The 20,344-nt window shown below is 37.7% G+C and overlaps 2 long non-coding RNA genes across 3 annotated transcripts in view; one reads left to right on the top strand and one right to left on the bottom strand.

Annotated features, from left to right (window-relative positions):
- The window catches only part of LOC109027348 (uncharacterized), a 143,693-nt gene that overhangs the window by 35,489 nt on the left and 87,860 nt on the right, over positions 1–20,344 (top strand). For both annotated transcript variants that reach the window (XR_008681183.2, XR_008681182.2), the window contains exon 2: positions 9,939–10,013. This is a non-coding gene — a long non-coding RNA (uncharacterized lncRNA). The remainder of the gene's footprint in view (positions 1–9,938; positions 10,014–20,344) is intronic.
- LOC109027349 (uncharacterized) overlaps positions 1,902–20,344 on the bottom strand; it is a 32,753-nt gene continuing 14,310 nt past the window's right edge. Inside the window, exons 2-3 of the long non-coding RNA XR_002006510.3 lie at positions 18,195–18,326; positions 1,902–4,696 (exon numbers count right to left, since the gene is read on the bottom strand). This is a non-coding gene — a long non-coding RNA (uncharacterized lncRNA). The remainder of the gene's footprint in view (positions 4,697–18,194; positions 18,327–20,344) is intronic.

Raw genomic sequence — 20,344 nt, 5'->3', positions numbered from 1 at the left:
GATTAGGTTTCCTTGTTATCAACGGGGAGTTCTTGTTCAGAACTACGTATTTTAGGTATCTAAGGCTGCATATTCTGATAAGACAGCATTGGCCTTAAAGCTGAGGCAGCAATAAATTACATTGAAAGTAATAGACTTCTGGAAAAATAATTCCTTTTGATTGCATAGCAGTTAGAAATTTACCTATTTATGTTTGTGCGTAGATATTTAATACAAATGTCTTTGTTTTTAAAGGATTTTAATGTAGCACCTAATACACTAACAACAGAAATAAATAAAGTTCGGAAGTACAGAACGAATGAATGTGGCAGTGGTTTGTTCTTTTCACGTTAGAGCTGTAGGAGCAAGGCTTGCAGGGTTTTGGAGCGGATCTACTGCAGAGTCGCTGAGACACCAAGGGTTATCTGCTGTTAAGAACCAGTATATTTTAGTTACATTTCATATTAAGTGGAATTAAATTTCACGTTCAAATCACTTGTCAGCGCTTAAAGAAAAAAAAGACTTCTAAACGACCTCTCAGATATATGACCCGGATGCTGCCAGACCAAACGACTTTTATCCGGGTGGACCCTTCGGGGGTACTGGGTCACCTGCAGGGTAACCGGGCAGGATCTCAGATTTGGTGACCGTCCCAGAAGCTGGGGAGAAGGTGCTGCCAGAGAGTGAGCGGAAATCTCCCTTGGAGGCCTGGAGGCAGCAATACGAACCCCTCAAGCCGGGAGAGGGCACCCTGGCTGGCTGGGGCCGGCGGCGCTGCAGCCTCGCGTCCGCAGGTGAAGATGCGTTCCCGCTGGGCATGCGCGCCCCCTGGGGCCAGGAGCAGGTGGGAGGTTCCTACCTTCCGCCCCAGCACCCCCTGAGGTCAGAGGGACTGTCCTTTCTTGCACTGCCCAATTTGTCAAGGTCCCGTATCGAATAAATAGCTGTCTCCCCAGACCTTTATACTGACTAATCCAAATAAATCGCAGTCACTTTTACTGTGCGTTTCAGCGGGCAGCCTGGCTTTAATGGCTCTACCTCCTAGACCTCCGGGGGAGACTCGCCGCGGCCTCTGCGAGATGGTCAGCTCCCCTGGCTGGCCTCAGAGCCTCAGCCTCCCCTCTGGGTTTCGTGGGGTCACTGGGAGCGGTCGCAGCCCATCCCCTGCACGCTGGCGCTATCTGCTGACTGGAGTTGCCTTCTGGGGTTCCCAGGGTGAAAAGCGAGGGTAAAGCCTCCCATCTTCAATGTGCGCCTGTCTAATGTGGGCTCTCCTCTGAGATCTTGTTTACTCCCTACCTTTCCACCCTCTTCCCCTGCTCCTCTAAACCTCAGAAATTCGAATTATCTTCCCCATTCCACTTAAACCCCTTCGGCCAATCAATCCGGATGTTACCGATTTCCTCTGGGATATTTAAAGCTTTGATCCGCAGGCTTACAGCTCCATCTTACGCACTCCCATCTTTCCCCTCTGGGATCCCTCTAGATGCCTGCTCAAAATACCTGCTGGCGCCAGAGGAAATTCACATGTAACAGATACCCAGCGGGTGTGAAACCAGCACTCTGCTTCCAGGGTCGTTTTCCTCCTCACCTTCCCCATCAAATTGTCGATTAGTGAGTGCTAACACTAGGCATTACTGTGAATCATGAGTGCGGGGCTGGAAGATATGGAACCGCTTTAATAGAGCCGATGATTGCTAACTTACACGTGGCATCGCGCACTCCACCCTCCCCTACTCGGGGCAACCATGGGTGCCCGACGTCTGTAAAATTAATATGAGCCCCAGGATTGGTCCTCAGGTAGCTTTTGTAAAGGGGTCCAGAATGACTTCAAGCAAATTTCAAGATATCTAAAGTAAAAGATAATTATTCACTTGCTTCTAAAACTGTTACTGAAGTAGAAAAAAAATCAGAGGAAAGCAGTAAATCTCACTCATTTTATTTTGGTGAAAACAAACTACTAGGAAGATTTAACAGGTAACATCAATTTTGCAATGAATTTGTTCCAGATATCTTTTATATTTCATATATAAGGTGAATTATCCATGAAAATAACCACTTTATATGAATGCAGATGGCCAGGATGTTGAAAAAATGAAATTGGCTTCAGAGAGAAACAGTAAATATAAAGGGAGACACACTTTCCCTCCCTAAACATTTGCAAGAGTGTCAGGTAGGTTTTATTTGAGCAAATAACCTTATTGTAATATTTCTTTTCAAAAAAGCAAAAACTGGTAGTCCATTCATAAAACTTTTTTTTATTGTTGTTGTATTTTCTCATTCAATTTGTTATTTAATATCTGATCTTTTTCAAATTTTACACTTTACAAATCATTTGGCATACATGTGATTATCATCAAAACTGTTGAACTTTATAAAATACTGAAAAAAAGTATGTGCTGTGTTTATATTTCTAAACATTTGAATTTCTTGGGGAGATAGTGGATAATCCCCAGTGGTTTTATTTGAAAATCTCACCTGACAATTGTCTTTCAGAGGAGATGTGGCTCTGGAGTTGTTTCTGCCTGGCTCTGTCTTTGTGCTGCTGATCAGAGCTCTAGGCTCTCAGTATAAGCTCACAGAATTCCTTTTGATTGATGGCGAGGGGTGATGGCCTACGCAAAGGTCTCTACTTCCAACTTCCCTGTCTTCTATGGCAGCTCCAGATTAGCTCAGTGGGTGTGGGGTGGAATTTTCAGTCAAGATGCATGATGCCTCACGGTTTACTTTCTACTATAGCATCACTCTTATGGTTAAGAACTTCTGGAATGCTGTTGAGCAGTTTCCCCATTATCGATTTTGGAGATCTTGGCCTATGTTATTTAGAGATGGATTTTAAACAGTGATAAAGATAAGGTACAGATTTACACTGAGAGTTAGTAAGATCTTCCTTTGGAAAAAGATCTACCACATTTCAGAGGTTTGGAGCTGTTAGTTGAGCCAAGAATGACATATAATTTTTGTTACTTGAGGTCTTTCTTGTTTATCAAGTTTTCCAGTTTGCTTTTCTGCCAAACAGAAATGGCACAAAACATCAGCATATGAAAATTTTAACTAGAAGACAATATCGTCTAGGTTCTGGGAAAGCTAGGATGATTTTAAGGAGAATACCAGGGAGAACATAAGAAATACTTTACAAATTACATTTAGATGTCAGTGTTATAATTGTTGTTTCTTGAACCTTTTAGAGAACTTGAGGGAGGAACTAGGAGCAGGAGGGAGTTTCTTAGGATTATCCAATTAGATTTCTAAGTTGTCCATTATAGATTTTTTGTTTGTTTGAGACAGGGTCTTGCTCTGTCACCCAGACTAAAGTGCAGTGGTGCAATCACAGCTCACTGCAGCCTCAACCTCCTGGTCTCAAGGATTCTCCCACCTTAGCCTTCCCAGGAGCACACTATCATGGTTGGCTAATTTTTGTATTTTTAGAAAAGATAGGGTTTCACCATGTTGCCTAGGCTGGTCTTGAAGTCCTGGGCTCAAGCGATCCACCTGCCTCGACCTCCCAAAGTGCTGGGATTACAGGCACGAGCCACCAAGCCCGCATATGGAATGTATTTGATGGTTTAATTGTGCAAGGTCAGTTAAACTGATTGGATTTTCTCACTCCAGAGTTTGGTAGGTGGCAGAGCATAACACTGTTGTTTGAGATATTAACGTCCTAAAAATAAGTCACTTTTTGATAACACCTAAGGTAAAATTATTAGCTTCAGGTTAATAAAGCATGAAAACAAAGTTTCATTTTGTTAAAGCTGAGGTAAGTTTTTATAGCATTAGAACAGACAAAAAGCAACAACAAATGAATGGGGAATAAAATATTAAGATCAAAACAATAATTTAATGCCAACTGTGATGATTGTATCACTTGATTATCTTCTTTTGAAAGTAAAATTTTAAAAAGTCTATTTTACTTTGTAACTGTCTCAGTATTTGTTTTTTAAGGGAGAGATTAAGAAAAGCCTTAAAAACAGTTTTGAAATACAGGAATTACATTATCAAAAAAGTACAGCCAACAGTAGTTTTCTAGTGAATTTGAGTTGTGTAGGAAATTAAGTAGGTAATGGTGCCTCCAAATAACAAATCTAACCTCAGATAATTATTCAAGCCTCCTCTCCATGTTTCACCAGAAACCTCTTGCTTACTGGCAGTCAGTCCTATTCTCCTCTCCTGACCCCAGCCCTATACAACCACTAAACTGTTTTGTCTTTACAGATTTGCCTACTTTAGAATTTCATATAAATTAAATAATACAATTTGTGGTCCTTGATGGCTGGCTTCTTTCACTTAGCATATGTTTTTGAAGTTCATACATGTTGTAGCATGTATCAGTAATTTATCCTTTTTAATGGCTGAATAATATTCCATTGAATGGATGCACTGCATTTTGTTTATTCATGCATCAGTTGGTGGGCATTTCGGTTGTTTCCGTTTTTTGACTATTATGAATAATGCTGCTGTGAACATTCATATCCAAGTTTTTGTGTTCTCTGCCTTGATTGTGTAGATAGTGCCATGCATGGCTTGGTCTGTATGTCCATGTGAGATTATGAAAATTTGCTCTCTACCTTGAAAGAAATAGAATTCTAACCCAAGTTTTTCCTGTTCATTTACCAGGCTGAGAGTTGTTTTCTCTGATACATGCATGTGGTTTATCTCTAAGAAGTACCATCGGAATGAAGAGTTGTCTATTTATTTGAACCAGTTGGAAACAAGGGATCTAGAAAACAGAAAAATATTTGTTTTGTTTGCAGTTAGGCAAATTAATGTAATTAACCAAATTAAGTTACTTTCAAGTGTTAGGAACTATGTTTGCTTATAGACTTTCCATCTGGTACAATTTGGATGATTATTTTTTGATTCTGCTAATCCCTAACTCTTGGATGCTTGCTATTGTAATTCCTATGCAGAAGGCTCCCGATTTACAATGGTTTAACTTAACAATTTTTCAATTTTACAATGGTGTGAAAGCAATATACATTCAGTAGAAACCACACTTGAATTTCGAGTTTTGATCTTTTCCTGGCCTAGCAATGCACAGTATGATACCCTCTTCTGACACTGGGCAGTGGCAGCAAACTGCAGCTCCCAGGCAGCCACGATCACAACAGTAAACAACAGATACTACACAGTGCACTGTAGTCAATAAATTACATGAGATATTTAACACTCTATTATAAAATCGGCTTTGCATTAGATAATTTTGCCCAACTGTAGGCTAATGTCAGGGTTCTGAGCACACTTAAGGTAGACTAGGCTAAACTATGCTATTTGGCATATTAGGCTTATTAAGTGGATTTTCAACTTATGATAGTTTCAGCTTACAATGGGTTCATCGGAAGGTAACTTCCATCTTAAGTCAAGGAGCATCTGTATTCCCATAGAATATGCATCTTACACTTTAGGTAGTGTTCTATTCCATTTGGTAAGCATAGCTTCTTTAACCTTTTTCTGGTTTGATCCTATCAAGGAATATCTAATTTCTATGGCAGCAGGCTTATTTGTTTTTGTTTGTGTGTGTGTGTTTTTAGGAGGTTTAGCAGAATACTTCTGGTATTCTGTCTTGCAATGGTGATGAATCTGGCTCACCATGTATTTTAAAACAATTAATGTTTCCAAAGTAGAACTCCAGGGACATAACATGGTATGATATTGGATTGTATGAATGGCTGTTAGCACTTATACATGTTCTCTGTAAAAAGGGGTTATACATTCATCCAACAGATATTTATTGATTTCCAACTATAGCTATTAAAATCTCTGCTTTAGGATATTATAAAAGTGTTATTTATTACACAGATTCACCTAGCACCTCTTAGACTATCTGAGACCTTTTGGAACTCAAAAATTACACGGAACATGATCTGTAGCACACAGCAGTTCACTATCTTTGAAATAACGAATGTAATTCCAACTGAATTAAAGTTTACATTGCGCAGAGTTAATTATAGAGCTAGTGGTTATTACTACATAGTTAATACACATTAATAACTGCAGATAATTCAGAAAACTTACTTTGGTAGGATCAGCAACACTTTTGCAAAAATCTCAACATATATCATTTGTTTTGTTTGTTTGTTTTTTGTATTTTTTTTGAGATGAGTCTCACTCTGTCACCCAGGCTGGAGTGCAGTGGTGTAATCTCAGCTCACTGCAACCTCTGCCTCCCTGGTTCAAGCGATTCTCCTGCCTCAGCTTTCAGGGAGCTGGGACTACAGGCATATGCCACCACACCCAACTAATTTTTGTATTTTTTGTAGAGATGGGGTTTCGCCATGTTGGCCAGGCTGGTCTTGAACTCCTGACCTCAGGTGATCCGCCTGCCTCGGCCTCCCAAAGTGCTGGAATTACAGACGTGAGCCACTACGCTTGGCCAAAAATCTCAACATATATAATGTTTCAAATAAAATAAAGTAGATCTCTTTCAATTAGCAAGAAAGAATCTTAGATAGATTCTAGTTATTCAGGCAGCTATGGCATCAGGGTTAAAATAATAACCCCTGAAAAAGATGTCATTGACCCTTTTATAATCTCAGCAATCCAGATCCAGTATTTATATTTTGTTTGAAAGGAACATGGGCTTTCCTGAACTGTGTAAGCTGTACAGTTAATGCAATAAGATTCAACAGGATTTTAGAGCTTTCCAATTCCCTTTCTCTCATGTGTGATCTTGATTAAATGCATCTATGTTCTAAACCTTGATGCAAGCTTTATCCCTTACCTTGAAGTCTCTTTTTAAAAACTTGTATAGGCAAGAAGTGTGTTTTGAAATTGGGTACGGTTAGTTGTCTGAGTCAGAATTTTAAACATGGCAGCATGGTTCTTGCAGTATGGAGTTCAGGTGAGGATACTTCACTCAGTTGACATCTTAATGGCTAAAGCTTTTTACTGTTTTGTCCTGACTAGCACTTCAAAAGATACTCTACACAGCAAACATTCCCTTAAGTGTTGGAAAGCTTGGTTCCAAGTGTGCTTCTACATGGAACCAAGGATATTTGGGTGTTGAATACTGTAGGAAGGTTCTTTGGTGCAATGAAGAATGTCGGAACTATTTGACAATGTACTTGGGCACACCAGACATAGGATTCTTCGTTGCACAATTATTCTCTAGCAATTTTCTTTGCAAGAAAAGAGACCTGACTTTCTTTCATGGATATAAATAAGCTTAATATTTCTTATAGCTGTGCATATTTATCTTCTTAATGACACAAATTTATAACATAAATATGTTATTTACATATCCCAGGACAAGTAGCAATTTATAACATAAATATGTTATTTACATATCCCAGGACAAGTAGCATCTTGACAAACTGTCCTCAGAATAGAATACAGTAACTAATAGAATACAGTAATTAATCTTTGTGTGTGTGTGTGTGTGTGTGTGTGAAAACAAACACTTCTTTAATAATGACTTTTGAAAAAAATGATGAAAAGTTATAAATGAACAATCAGTGTTCAAATGAGGTTTCTGTGATTTTTATAAGTGCATAGCATTTTACAAACACTATAAATTAGTTGGTGGATATTTAATATGATAGAAACTATTCCATCTGAATTTTCTAGGGAGGTCAAAGTTACTTTGGTATTGTAACTCTTTTAAGCCAAATTAATTGGGTTATGTTTTCTTTTTTTTTTCTTTTTCAACTTTTATTTTAGGTCCAGGGGATACATGTGCAGGTTTATTACATGGGCAAATTTCATGTTGCTAGGATTTGTTGTATAAATGATTTTGTCACCGAGATAGTGAGCACAGTACCCAAAAGGTAGTTTTTTGAACTTCTCCCTCCTCCCCCACTCCACCTTCAAGTAGGCCCCAATGTTTGTTGTTTCCCTCTTTGCACTCAATGTTTACCCCCCATTTATAAGTGAGAACATGTGGTATTTGGTTATTTGTTCCTGCATTAATTCACTTAGGATAATGGCCTCCAGCTGTGTCTATGTTGCTGCAAAGGTCATTTAATTCTTTGCTATGGCTGCATAGTATTCCATGGTATATATGTGCCACTTTTTCTTTAGCTAGTCCAACATTGATGGGCATCTAGATTGATTCCATGTCTTTGCTATTACGAATAATGCTGTGATGAACATACATGTGCATGTGTCTTTTTAAACTATAGGTATTTTGACATTAGTAGTATGCAAATCACTTTCTAAAACCATTGTATAGACTGTCTAATGGTTTCCAGTTAAACTTAAAAGACACAAAGATAAGTGAATAAATAAGAGAATGAATGATGGAATAAATATACTAAAAAATCCAGATGTCTGTTGTCTTTGCAGGAGGGAAGAAAAAATTTATCATGGACTTTTGAATCTAATTAGGAAATTTACATTTTATCATCTTCTCTCTTGTTTCCTTGCACTATAAGAATACAAGTTACTATTATTACTACCTGGACAGTTAAACAGTTTGGGCTCTTTTACTGTACAGGTTTTCAAGGCTCATGTTCTAGGGAAGAGGGAATGAATACTTGGAAGATGAGCACGTATCTCATTGGGAATTTAAAATGTTTTAGTTTAATTCTTTTGTAGATTTTGTGTTAATTGGCGGGGGCTGGATCTTGATGAAAATACAGAGGACAAAGCAACTGTCATAAACACTGATCTTCTCACTTTAGGAACCTGAGCTCTATTATTGTCTAAAAGCATGAGTGCCCAGTAAATGTCCAATGATTGCTTGAATAATTACTATGCGTTCAGATATACAACTCTGCTTTTGTGTGTGCACATGTGTGTGAAAAAAGGAGATATAAAAGAACTTGAACTTGCCACTCTGTAGTAACTAACAAAATTAGGTACATAGTGCTCAAAATAAAATTTCATATTTAGGATTGTTAGAAGAATAAACAGAAAGAAAATTATTAAATTGTTAATTTTGTAATAGGAGACAGAATAAACTCAGTTTTCACTATAGTACAGTATTCTTTTAGCAGCAATCCTTACAAAATATCAACTGAAAATCAATTACATAATTTTTCCTTCAAGGAAAGAGCTCATATCTTTGGTTTCTATTACTCCTGTGTTTTTATTGTCTTTGTATATTTAAAAGATGGGCTAGGACATCAATGGACAAGTCCTTGGAACATTAAAAACTATTATTCTAATTTCCTTCTTTTAAAAATATGCATATTTAATCTATTTTGGAACAATTTGGAAATTCAGGAAGCATAAAGTAACAGATGATTATAACCATGACTCAATTCTGATTAAATGTCATAATATGACTATCTTTCTTTTTTTAATGGTTGCCTCTTCAATGTGCTAAGTAATGAGCACCTTCTATACATTACACATACAACAGAAAGATTACAGGATCTCATTGTGCAAAATTGGTATAAATGAATGCCTCTTAAACTTCTGCTACTTTGCATGGATAAACAGAAATAATAACAAGTATAACAAATAGACCAACATTTCTTCTTTTATTTTGAAATTGAGGGAAATATGTCCAGCCGGTGGCAAGAGCTACACATTGTTTTATTTCAGAGGAAATGGAACTTTAAAGAGTTATCTGTGTTCCTTTGGGTTGTAAAACTTTCAAAATATGTACTAAAACAAGAAATAATAAATTATTGTTGTATACAGTTCTTTTTTCCTAGGAAAGAACAGTGGAAAGCTGAGAAATTATTCAGTTCAATTGAATCACTCTTATGAAATAAAAAATGCCGCCCTAAGAAACTGTGACTTTTATTTCAGATAACCCAAACCTGTCAGGGTGAACCCAATCTACACCATCACTTAGAGCTGACAGGAAAAAAATGTATACTATAACTTTTAGTTTAAAAAAATACCACTATGTATGTTTTTATAAATTATTCAAGTCAGAATTAAAAAATTATGTATCATTCAATATTAACTGAACAATTCAGAATAGCAGGTTTTTGTAGTTAATATTTGTACAAGCTTCTAATAATTATTAAAATGGCCTTTATTTGTTTTTTCTTGCCACTGACCTATAGGATATACTAAAAGAAGACAGATCAGTCTCTCTCCTGATAAGAAGAGTCACCAAGGGGAACATCTGCAACAACTAGGTTGTGAGGAATTTCTTTTTTAAATGTACATAAAAATATGTTAATGTACACTGCCTTGGGTAGATGAGATGTGTTATTTCTTTAATAAGTTTGCAAACATTTACAGAAAAACAGTTAACATAGGTACTTGCTTCTTTATTTTTTGTAAAGAAAGGAATTAGTAAAAATGGAAGTTCCAGAAAATGCTAATTTCTTAGAATAAGATCTGTTTAAATTTTTCCAGTGCATAACAAAACACTTAAAACATTTTTTAAAACATTAAATTTAACATACTATGTTTTAGAAAATATGTGAAAGCAACCTGGATTTAGAGGGTTTAGATCAAGCCTTTGAAGTATCTTAAATCTCCTTGAGACCTAAAAGACTTGTTTATAACTAACAGTTGCTTTGTAAAAACAATATTATGAGATGTTTGAAAATTTTCTTGTTAAATTTTTATAAGAATATTTCGGTTGGGGAAGGAAGCATCTGTATTGCAAGATGATTTCTATTATTGATTTATTTAATCTCAGGAATGGAGAACAGGATGCCTTGCAGGGAAGTTTATCTGTGACTTGTAAACATGAAGCGACTAAAAATATGGAAAGTTCTATCATCTTTGGATGGGCCTAATAATTTCTCATTATGAGTATAAGACTAGTGATATGGCATCTTTAGTAGATTTTTGTGTGTCTTTTTTTTTGTAAGACTACTGGAACTTAATCCTGGTTCAACCAAGTTTGAGAGTACACTGTGAGACTATTGAACAGATCAAACCCACTAACATGTAATTTTCTCCCAAGTTTTGCTTTTAAAGTGATCAGAATTTGTTTAAAACAGATTGACATAAGAAACTTATTTGGAAATAAAGTCTGCATTAGTATTTGGGACTATTGGTAGGGAGAGAATTTTTTTCTAAGAAAAACATTTCACTGTCTTGTTGTATAATAGAAGAGAGTTTTTCACATTTGCTCTGTGCCTCACTCACTCTTGGCTATGTACTTTTGTAACATTGTCAGACTTTGCAAGAGAAGGCCAAGGAACAGAGGGAGATTCAACAAAGATACCACATTCCAAAATGCCGAGTTCTTATTTCTCTACTATGAATTAGTCTGCTAGTCATTTATTTCACTAATTAAGTCCTCCAGGAAAATGTGAACTTAAATTTGTACAGCTGTTGAATCCTAAAGTAATAAAACAGTTAGGTTTTAATTAAGAGATTTAGTAGAGGGTTCAATATACTTTGCATGTTACTTATATTATTAATGTATACTTTAGTATATATTAATACTAATATAAATATATTTAATAAACATATAAATATATTTAATATTAATACATTATCTAAATCTATTTAATGTACATTAATATATTATCTAAATATATAAATATAGATGAATTGCACTTATTTTTTCTCTTTTCGATCACATACGCATTCTAGAATTTTCAGAATTGGTTGCAGTGACCCCCATCGTTTTCCTCCTATTTTCTCTAGATTCATTATTCAGACTATTAACTTATAGTCTCCAATACTTTGTCCTTACATCTCAATAATAAATGTATTTTGATCTATTTCTTTCTTTAGATTTTGAGGGCCTTATTATTACAGGGCAATAGTCCTAGATTTCTTAATATTTTGGGAATTCTATCATGAAATTACTGAGTGATTTGGGGAAAGCTATTTTTTTGGGAAGAATTGCTTTGCATTTGGTGTTTAGTTCTGTGTTTTTAGTCCTAAACCCTATACTCATGACAAATTGGACATATTTGTGCTTATGTTGAAAAAACTGAATTGAGATTAATCTTTTTCTTTTTCTTTTTTAGACAATCTTGCTCTGTCACCCAGGCTGGAATGCAGTGGCATGATCTTGGCTCACTGCAACCTTTGCCTCCCTGGTTCAAGTGATTCTTCTGCTTCAGTCTGCTGAGGCAGAAGTAACTGGGATTATAGGTGTGCGCCACCATGCCCGGCTAATTTTTTGTATTTTTAGTAGAGACAGGGTTTCACCATGTTGGCCAGGCTGGTCTTGAACTCCTGACCTCAAGGTGATCCATCTGCCTCAGCCTCCCAAAGTGTTGAGATTATAGGCGTAAGCCACTGTGCCCAGCCCGAATTAAAATTAATCTTATAAGAATTATATTTCTACTTCTCTAAAGAATCAGTGTTTATTGAGTAAATACATTCAGTAAAAAAGGCAGGCTACAAAAAATGCATTAGATATGATGTCATTTTTCTAAAAACAATATACACGTAGGAAAAGATTTAAAAGGATCTACATCAAGGTACTTGGTGGGTTTTAAGGAGATTTCCCTTTGTATATCTGTATTCAGTAATTTTTCTGCAGTGAATCTTAATTGATTTTATAAGTACAATAAATTTTAAAAATAATTCGTGTTGTGGAATTGAGTATAGAAAGCTAGCCACACTGGATCTTGATAGATTGAGGTACACTTTATAGTTTGTCAGCAGTTAAGTCAGAAGCCACATCCTCATCTGAGAGCTGAAATTGGGTGTGGGGAGGATGATCATAACTCAAGAATTGTTGAGTGCTCATCTTGTGAAGAACTCTGGAGCTGCTGCTAGGGAAGTCTTCTACTCCATCCTATGGATGAGGTCACTGAAGCCCTAGCTATGAGGTCATGAGTCCAAGTTCACATGGCTACATGGCTAAACCTGGTTTTAAGAAGTTCTTTTCTTAGAGGTCACAGATTTGTGAAACATTTGCTGCTATGTCAGGTCTGCAGGCCTATGAATATTTAAGAATTTGGGATTCGTGTCTGCATTTAACAATCAGGAGTATTCACATAAAAATCCAGATGTCTAAGTTATCTTGAGAAAAATCTTGAAAAGCCATACTTCATGTTCTTTTCCTAAGGTAACACGTGGAATGGGACACGAATTGCCCATTTTATGAGGGGCACAAACTTTTGTTCTCCATTGACCTCACAAGAACCACCTGGCCCCGTAGGCCTTGGAATTAGCAACTTGTGTATACTGGCCCCAAACAATGAAACAGTGGGAGCATGATTCTTCATTGATAGTAATTAGGATCACCATTTCTCAGAATGTCTTGTTCTCAGAATGCTTCTTTTCTTCCTATACTTCTATGTCATTTGGGAATCATTACTGAAGAATAAAAAAACTCATTACTGAGTTATTATTCAGTAATAATGAAGTTCTTATTATAGTGAGAGGGTAATTCCTAAACAATAGCTTGGAGCACTTAGTGTCAGACTAAGTTAGGAAACACAGCTTAAGAATGTGGATTTGTCAATCCTATGATACATGGATAGTCAGAAAAGAGAAAGCAGCAGAGGAGATGGCTCTGGTCCATTGGGCTTTCCTGAGACCAATTTGAGACAGCAGGAGGTAATACTGCCTTTTAAGTGTCTTTTTCCCTTGACTCATAAACCTTCCACTTATATTCATTTATATAGTTATTGATACTTGATTTTTAACTCTCACAGCACCCTGAAGGAAAGCACGTTTAATCCATAATGTGAAAAATGCATTGCTAAGTCTTGACTTGAGTTCGAAGTCAAGAGGATGTCTTAGCTGTGATGTTATTTCTAGACTATCCCCTCTGAAAGCAAATTATCAAGATTTGTTAGAAATACCTATTCATCTTATTAACCTCTTTCCAAGATGGAAGCGGATTCTGAGATGGATGTTAGCATGACAATTAAGGGTAAATGGCAGGACATTTTACTCAAGAGGCAAAGAAAAGCCATATATGGTTTAAATGGGATGCCAAATAAAGTACTTACTTTTCCCATGCTTTATAATGCTGACACTTACATCTTGAAGACATCGTAAGTTTGGATTTGTTTGGAGGTTCCATTATACATTGTCATACATGCAAAAAATGTTATACATGCTATAGTTAGAGATTCCAAAGTACTTTTGGTTATTTGATACTTTTCTAGAATAACTCATATCTTGGCTCTGAATGACCAAATGCCTTGCTTACTGTACATTCATCTTTATAGCTGCATTATTGAGCTTGACCAGTTTTATTTGAAGGAAAATATTAATCTGAGGAGAAGCATTCAGAACATGTGTGTAAATCATTTCTCCCAGTACACATTTGTTTTGTTAACTTTAGTTCTCAGTGTCTCACCAAGCTGCCTCTAGCACCATTTTCTTGTTAATCTAAATAGAGAAGTCTTCTTCAGTCCTGCATGACTGTTTACATAGGCTGTTGATCAATTTTGTTTGATTTTTAAAAGTTGTTATTAAACCTAAAGAGAATACTTAATACTTAAAGCATACCACTTTTAACATCTTTTTCCTGGTTTTATTCCTAATTTAATAATTAGGACATGAGAAACCGACTCCTAAATAGTTTTCGGCTTAAAATCACACACGGTTTTTTTTTTTTTTTTTTTTTTTTTTTTTTTTTTTTTAACACAATGCTTAGCTATGGCTTTTGGCCAGCGTTTATTCCTTGCATGTCATTTGTGAATGCCTTCAAATAAAAAATGTGCAGAGTTGAATTTATATTTTTGGCCTCAGAGGCAGCATAAAAGCTGTTTCCATTTTAATTTTAAGCTAGTTCTGTAAAGAGATATAATGCTACTTAAATTTTAAACACATCAAGGATCTCATACAGTTAGTATGTGTTATGTTATCACATCTGGTCATTCTTGGCATTAGGATTATTCCTAATGTTTTGCAATGTTCACTACTTGGGCATCCAAAATCTCAATAACAAACCAAGACCCTAAAGGGTCCCTATTAGAGAGCTATTATCAAGAGTAAAGAATAGTATTGAAATACACTTTCGTCTTTACGACCAGTTTTTAAAGTTTTGGGTTCATGGGTTTCTCTGAGAATCTAATGAAAGCTGTATAGCCTTCTCCAGAAAAACGCACACACAATGGAAAAATCTGAATATTCAGTAAAGCTCTCATCATGTCTCTAAGTTTATAGGTCACAGGTTAGAAAGCCCTGTGACAAACCAATATAGATATATGTTCGCAGATTTGTATGTATGCACTGTATATGCTATAGGATATACATATATTTAATTTTTTAAAAACTTCCTTTAAAATCTCCTCAAGTAGTTGAAAGCTCGAAAATCTTGGTTGCTTCTATCTAAGGATTGTTTACTTCTGTAGAAGGCAGGTAGAGGTACTGAGTTTTAGGAATCAATATATTAATAAAATAAGAGCGTGTCTAAAACAAGCAACTGACCTAAAGGTAGGTTATCTAACTGCAGCTGTATGACACCATCATACCCTCATCCCTTCAAGAGTTTTTGACTTCTAATGTTCATGACATGCCAGTCTTCCAGGTATGCTTATAAAAAACAGATATTACATTCATTGTCTTTAGTCACATTCAGATCAACATGTTTCTAATTTTATTTTTGACGTCTTCTTTGCACACAGGAGAAATTGAGAAGTTTGTTGCAGAATTCCAAAGTTCTTAGAAATGTCTTATTAGATTTTTTTATAATTTTCAAGTATTTTGGGTTTTTATATATTTCTTTTTGTGTTTTCTGTTTTCTTTCTGCTATTGTCAGAAAACATACTGTGTATGATTTCAATCCTGTGGAACTGATTGTCATTTGGTTTTTATATAGCTCATTTAGTTGAATGTTTTAGATGCACTTAGAAAGACTATTCTGCCACTGTTGGTTATAGTGTTCTGCATACGTCAATTAGATCAAGTTGGTTGATATATCTTTACTGATTTTTGTCTATTTTGTCGATTACTGAAACTGGAGTGTTAAAATCTCCAAATTTAATTGTTGTACTCGGTTGAGTGGTGTTCCTCCAAAATCTATGTCTACCCAGACTTGTGCATGTAACCTTATTTAAAAATAAAATCTTTGCAGGTATAATCAGGTTAAGGTGAAGTGGGGCTGGATTAGGGTGGGCCATAATTCAATGGTTGGTGTCCTTACACACCTAGAGATCTGGACACAGAAGTAGAGGGAAGAAGGCTATGTGAAGAAGGAGGCATAGATTGAAGTTATGGTCAAGGAATGGCAAGGACTGACAGCAAACACCAGTAGCTTGAAGAAGGAAGGAAGGATCCTTCCCTAGGGCCTTTAAGAGAGCACGTCCCTCTGATACCTTGATTTCAGACTTCTGGTCTCTGTAATGGTAAGACAACAAATTTCTGATGTTTTAGGCACCACCCCGGCCCCCCCCCGAAAAAAAATAAAAGGTGTTAGGATGCAATGATAACTATTTTGACAGATTTCTCTGGAAAGCTTTAAATTTTTTAAAAAGCAAAAATACTCCATCACTATCCTGATAACAATCAACATGTAGTCAGATGCTTTAGCTAGCATAGTCTTACTAATATTTGTATCAATGAGCAGGGTTATAGTATTAACATTTTCAACATGGTAGCAAATATTTGTCCCCTGCACTTCTAATTATAAGGTCAAATTCAAATAAAAGTAAGAACACAAAAATGAGAACCCTCATCCAAATTTCGACGTACATTATTATTTATCTATCATCAATAGACTCTGTGCCAAGCACTGGGCTGGGTGCTGTACCTTTTGAGGATGCAAACGTAGAGTAAAAGCAGCCCTGTCCTCACGGTGCTCTGGACACTGTGCGGGGGAAGACATACAACCAGCGACATCGTAATATGGGCCATCAGTACTCTAATAACGCTGACAGGAGTGATGTTTCGGAAATACTTTTCAGTTCGTGTTTCCTTATTGGCTAGCTACGCTTTCTCTCCCCGCTCCTTGCCGATCTTAAAGAATCCAAGAAAGGGGCAGACCAAAGCTACTTAGGAGACAAGAGCGGTCTTGGTGAGATTGCAGCAAGAAGGGGAAGGTTGGTGGGCGTGGTGGTGGGTGCCTGTAATCCCAGCTACTCTGGAGGCTGATGCAGGAGAATCGCTTGAACCCGGGAATCGGAGGTTGCAGTGAGCCAAGATGGCGCCACTGCACTCCAGCCTGGGTGACAGAGCGAGACTCCGTCTAAAAAACAAAAACAAAAACAAAAGCAAAAACAAAACAAACAAAAAGGTCGGGCGCGGTGGCTTACGCCTGTAATCCCAGCACTTTGGGAGGTTGAGGCAGGTGGATCACCTGAGGTCAGGAGTTCGAGACCAGCCTGACCAACCTGGTGAAACCCCGTCCATACTAAAAATACAAAAATTAGGCGGGCATGGTGGCGCATGCCTGTAATTCAAGCTACTAGGGAGGCTGAGGCAGGAGAATAGCTTGAACCCAAGAGGCGGAGGATGCAGTGAGCCGAGATCGCGCCACTGCACTTCACCCTGGGCAACAAGAGCGAAATCCTGTCTCAAAACAAAATAAAACAAAACCTGCACTAGAATAAGTGCTAGTTCTTTTTTTCTTTAAAGACGGACAAGATGAAATGTTTTAATTCTCATTTTACCTAATAATAAAGGATGTACCGTTAAAATCAAGTAGGAATTTATGCTTGTCTTACTGTCATTTTTTAAAAAATTTTGCTATTCTGCACAGGACCAGTTTCTCTAGAATGTTCCCTTGCTGACTTTTCCTCTGGTAGTATCAGTTATACTGAAAATCAGTTGTATTCTTTTGCTTTATTTCACTGGGCACCATCAAACTAACAAAAGAGGAGAGTAACAGAGTAGGAGAAGATGGAGGATGCAAGGGAATAGGACACCTGTGTCCTAACCTCCTCTTGGGTATATATCCCAGGTTGGGGAACTCTTTCCACAAGCCCGGAGAGAACTGGTAACAAAAGGGCGGGGCGAGTGCGAGTTTCGATCCAGATAGGGCCTCCTGGTGGAGCGCCTGGGATCTCACCGGCACCTGGCCCCCGGGCGGGCGGATTCAGCCCCCGGGGAGCAGGCGCGGGAGTGAGGAGCCCCGATTGATTCTGCATGGGATGGGCCACGGCTCAGGGGGCCAGAGGCGGCACCAAGGCAGGGGGCGCGGATCCAACACAGCTCCTTCCCGGCCCAAACCGAATAAAACTCCCAGCAGCCCACAGTGAGACCCAGTGGAAAAGGCGCCCTCTGCTGGAGAGGCGCAGACGGGCGGAGCTGGAAGAGACAAAACCCAAAACACCTGAACATTTATTTCAGCAACTAGAATACTTCAAGTAGGAGGCGGGGGAAGCCGTGCCTTGTCAAGTTAAAGCGGACAACTTGTTCCTTCTCAGCACACTTCACTCCCAACTACCCTGCAGGATGGAGGTGTATCAGGAAAAACAGTGCTCCGGATCCCTTACCTGAGATCTAAAGACGCCACATTTTCTTCGCAAGTGTTCTTAAGTCAACTGGGAGGACAAAGATTGCGTGAGTGCTTGGCTTATATGGTTTCATTTCTGTTTTCCAGTTGTCATTGTAGGCATGGTCAATCTCTGCAAAAACAAAAAGAATAGGTTTAGGAGTAAAGTATCCCTGAAATTAAGATTTCTAACTGTTCCCTTTCTAAGTGTATTTTAAAAGGGCACACCGAATTTCTTGATGTTTTGGATTTATTATTATTATTATTATTATTATTATTAAAGACAGGGTCTCATTCTGTCGCCCATGCTGAAGTACAATGGTCCGATCATAGCTCACTGCAGGCTTGAACTCCTGGACTCAAGCGATCCTTCAGCCTCAGCCTCTCAAAATGCTGGGATTACAAGCGTTAACAATTTCTCCCGGCTGCATTTTATTATTCTAATCGCGCAGCTTTATCTAGTAAAGGATGGAGGACTAAAGGGAATAGGACACCTGTGTTCTAACCTCCTCCTTTTGGGTAGAGATCCCAGGTCGGGGGCCTATTCCACCTGCCGGAACAGAGAGGTGCGGCTGCGCGTTTCGGTCCGGAAGAGGCCTTATATCAATGGTAGTTCTCCCTGCCTTTATATACCTCTTCTGTTAGTTTGATAGTGCCCAGTAAAATAAAGTAAGAGTACGACTGATTTTCAGTATAACTGATACTACTAGAGGAAAGGTCAGCAAGGGAACATTCTAGGGAAACTGGTCTGTGCAGAATAGCACAATTTTTTAAAAAGTGACAATAAGACAAGGATAATTTCCTACTTGATTTTAATGGTACATCCTTTCTTTATTATTAGGTAAAATGAGAATTAAAACATCGCATTTTGTCTGTCTTTAAAGAAAAGAAAGAACTAGGACTTATTCTAGTGCAGGGTTCTTTTTTGTTTTTTTTTTTTGTTTGTTTGTTTTTTGACGGAGTCTTGCTCTGTCGCCCAGGCTGGAGTACAGTGGTGCAATCTCGTCCCACTGCAACCTCCACCTCCCGGGTTCAAGCGATTCTCCTGTCTCAGCCTCCCGAGTGGCTGGGATTACAGGCATCCGCCACCACACCCACCTAACTTTTGTATTTTTAGTAGCGATGGGTTTCGCCATGTTAGCCAGGCTGGTCTAGAACTCCTGACCTCAGGTGATCCACCTGCCTCGGCCTCCTAAAGTGTTGGGATTACAGGCCTGAGCCACTGTACTCAGCCTTTAGTGCAGGTTTCTACATTAATCTTCCTCTCCTTTGTTCTCGTGAGCTGACTATCAAGACCAGATTAGGATATGTGGTTGTTTCCTAAGAGACTTAAGCTTGGGGAACATGTGTTTGTTTTGGGAGTATGTCAGTATGTCTGTGTGTGTGAGTATGGTGGGCAAGGGAAAGAAAGATGAGATCCTCCCTCTTAGTTTAAGGTAGCCTAGGTCTCAAGAAAGAAATGAGGTATGAGCTGCATAACATTTGGGTAATGAAGCAGGGCTTCGAAGAACCAGTAGGCCTCCAATGTCCCCATCCATGGCCATACACGTGGAATCAGTGAAATGGATGAGAGTAGGTTCCCGGTCAGGATAATGTACAGGGAGTTGAGAATTCACTTTTCTTTCTTTCAGAAGACCAATTTTAATTTTTCCACCCAACAGGGGTCAGCAACACACAGAAACTTGTCTTAACTAACTCTTTCCCCTTCTTTAAAATATTATCTATATATAGATAATTTCCCCTTCTTTAAAAATTATCTATAAAATTCTCTCTCTACATATATCAATAATTTTTAAAGGGGAAGATATATACATAAAGATATATATGTTTAATATATAGATAATTATGTATATCTCTGTTTTATTTTATATATATGATAAAACAGAAAGAGAGAGACAGTGTGTGTGTTTACTCTCTTTTTTACCCAAGTACATATGCCTTTCTAGTGCTTTGCAGAGTACTTTGAATAACAAGGTTCAGAGACATCTGAAAATTATCTGTGAACTTTTGCTATTCTGATTCTTTTAAGGTGGTATATTATAAAATTTTTAAATGTACAAAATTACTTTAAAACAGCCAGTGGGTTAGTAGTTGGTAATGCTAGTAACCGATAGTAGATGACATGTAAGTGCTCACTATGCCACTAGGCTG

Source organism: Gorilla gorilla, chromosome 5 (genome assembly GCF_029281585.2).
Source record: "Gorilla gorilla gorilla isolate KB3781 chromosome 5, NHGRI_mGorGor1-v2.1_pri, whole genome shotgun sequence".
Taxonomy (NCBI): domain Eukaryota; kingdom Metazoa; phylum Chordata; class Mammalia; order Primates; family Hominidae; genus Gorilla; species Gorilla gorilla.
This window is presented reverse-complemented; position numbering and strand designations above follow the sequence as displayed.